This window comes from Penaeus monodon, chromosome 2 (assembly GCF_015228065.2).
Source record: "Penaeus monodon isolate SGIC_2016 chromosome 2, NSTDA_Pmon_1, whole genome shotgun sequence".
NCBI classification, from domain to species: domain Eukaryota; kingdom Metazoa; phylum Arthropoda; class Malacostraca; order Decapoda; family Penaeidae; genus Penaeus; species Penaeus monodon.
The window spans coordinates 838725-842269 of NC_051387.1; positions in this window are offsets into that span (position 1 = coordinate 838725).

Sequence of the window (3545 nt, forward strand, 5' to 3'; positions counted from 1 at the left end):
TTGTTATTATTATTATCATTATCATTATTATTAGTTTTGTTGTTTTGTTCTTGTTGCTAATATTATTATTGTTGTTGCTGTTGTTGTTGTTATATTATTATTATTATTATTATTATTATTATTATCATTATTATCATTATTATTGTTATTATTATTATTATTATTATCATTATTATTTCATTATTATCATCATCATTATTATTATATTATCATTATCATTATTTCTCTATCTTTATTTTCATTATCATTACTGCTGTTAGATATTATTATTAATGTTATTATTATTACTATTATTATTATTATTAATATTATTAATTATTATTATTATTATTATTATTATTATTATTATTATTATTATTATTATTATTATTATTATTGTCATCATCATCATTACTATTATATTAATCATTACCATCATCATGAATCATAACAACAACAATAATCTTACAAGTTAGCATCAAAGCAGCATCAAGTGCATTTAGACTTTTACACGGTGTTAAAGGCATATCCTAGCAAGCTTACCAGTAGTATTTCACAGATTATTTTTGCTGAGCATCATTTTCTAGCCACGGATGGTTTAGCTCCTCGCAGCGTACCATGCCCTTGGGTAAAACCATTATCCTTATTATTATGCTATTTTCGTTATTATTAGTATCATCATTACTTTTGTTGTTGCTGTTGTTAATGTTATTATTATCATTATTATTATTATTGTTATTAGCATTGTCATAAACATTGCTATTATTATGGTTTCTAATATCATTATAATAATAATAATAATAATAATAATAATAATAATAATAATGAATAATAATAATAATATTATTATTATTATTATTACTGTTATTATTATTATTATTATTATTATTATTATTATTATTATCATTATTATTATTTTCGTTCATATTATTAATCATTATTATTATTTTCGTTCATATTATTATCATTATCACTATTATCAATATCATTATTATCATCATTATTGTTATTACTATTATTACCATAATCATTATCATAATTTTATTATTGTGATTGTTATCCTTATTATCATTATATTTATTATTATTATTATTATTAATTTTATCATCATCATCATCATTATTGTTAAGATAATCATTACCCTAATCCTTATTGTTATAATGGTTACACATATAACGGGACTGACTTCCGGAAATACACTCCCACCTACTCCTATTTTCCGAAGTGTGTGATTGATAACGAGACTTTGCACAACACAAATCAGTGTTTTAAATGCATCGTATTTCTATGACATCAAACCACATAGGATTCAGGACCTCATTTAGGCAACTGAGGTCATAAGCCTGAAAGCGCATCACACAAGCCTTTCCTTGATACTGGATGTTCCTCGTCGGAGAACTGAACCTGCCTGCGTTGAAGTCAGAATTTGGACATCAGAATTCTCGGGCATCATTCTTTTTGTTGGTGATAATCTTCCTTCTCCCATCTTGCTGTCAAACTTTTTGTCGGGGTAACTCTCTCTCTGCGAGCTTGTTCTGAGTCATTCTTGGACCATTTAGCCCAAGCTCCACTTGAAGGAAGTGATAAACTGGCAACTCAAACTACATTACGGTTTACTATGGATTACTACAGTTTGACGTCTTTTTTTTTTTTAGAAGAAAATAAAATGAAATGGTGTAAAGCAAAGCAAAAACATTCATAAGTATTTATTGTCAGATGATTAGAATGAAAAAGAATTCGGAGTTCTCCAGAATCCGAGGTTGAGTTGCAAATTGTTCTTTTCCTGAGGTATAACGCACTAGTATTACTCTTCTCTCAAGAACTTTGATGTCTTCGGTCTTTGTGGATTCCGGGCGGCTTCTCTGACATGAAAAGCTTTGGTTTAACTACTGGCGTGCTCTCGGTATACTAGAAACAAGGTCATCTCTGCTATCGTGCCCGTTTTAGCTTCACATTCGAAAGTGCTTTTAGGAGACGTCGTAACAACATTCCCTTGCGTCTTCACACTCCTGGCCTGCCCATGTTAAAGTCTCGGTCTGCAGCTTCTCTCTCTCGTCTGGGCTCCAGCTTCCTCTCCAAGGCTGCGTCGCTCTCCATGTTGTCTTCAGGAAAAAGGGATTTTAGTAAAAAATCAAGAACAGCGACGATGTCGTTTCGCTATCAGTTACTGGACCTCGATGCAGTAAATGTTATAATGATTATAAACATAAGTTATGTTAATAAGAATAATGATAAGAACATCAATAACAACAATAATGATAAAGATGATAATAGTTTATAAAAAAAATAATAATAATCATAAAGCAATATTAATAATAATGATAACAATAACAATAATAATAATAATAATGATAATAATAATGATAATGATAATAATAATGATAATTATAACAATAGCAATGATAATAATATTAATGATAATGATAATAATTTTAATAACAATCATAATAATAATGATAATAATAATGATAATAATAATAATTATTATTAATAACAATAATGATAATAATAATAATAATAATTATTATTATTATTATGGTAATAATAATGATGGTGATGATGATAATTATCATTATTATTGTTATCATTATTATACTTTCATTATTATTATTATTATTATTGCTGTTATTGTTGTCATTATTATTATTATTATTATTATCATTATTATTATTATTATTATTATCATTATTATTATTACTATTATCATTATTATGATTATTATTATAGTAGTAGTAGCAATAGTAATTGTAATAACAGCAGCAGTACTATTATTACTGCTGCTCTCTGCAGACAGAGAGAGAAAGAGAAGTGTTTGCCACATATTCACGAAAGAAAAGGAAAGAGAAAGATAACATTAAAGAGAGAGAGAGAGAGAGAGAGAGAGAGAGAGAGAGAGAGGAGAGAGAGAGAGAGAGGAGGGAGAGAGAGAGAGGAGGGAGGGAAAGAGAGAGGAGGGAGGGAGGGAGGGAGAGAGAGAGAAGAGAGAGAGAGAGAGAGAGAGAGAGAGAGAGAGAGAGAGAGAGAGAGAGAGAGAGAGAGAGAGAGAGAGAGAGAGAGAGAGAGAGAGAGAGAGAGAAATGTCTGCCAAGAATGCACGGCAGCACAAGAAGAAAGAGTGAGTAAGACAAAGATATATAAAGAGATATACAAACAGAGAGAAAGAAAGAGATTGCGAAAGAGAAGAGAGAGACAGACAAAGCGAGCGAAAGAGAAAGAGAGATCGAGACAAACGGAAAACGCATGAAGGAAAAAGGGGAAGAAGGGAAAGGAAGATAAACCGAGAGTCCATAAAAGACCGAGATCGGCTGAGGCTGAAAGGGGGGGGGGAGGGTGTCTGCTTGACAAATACAATGCATTCGTTAAGCAGAACAAAGGTAGCTGGGAATTAGTGCAAACCCGTGAAATTACAGCCCTCAATTTTTAAGGACTCGCGCCCACACATTTAATCTAAACCCGAAACAATTGCTACGTAAAGTTTCAGGTTGGCAAACAACACTGAAGATAAATACGGGCGCGGAGCTTTAAACAAGGAAAACAACGGGTCCCTTTTGTCTTCACTGCAAACG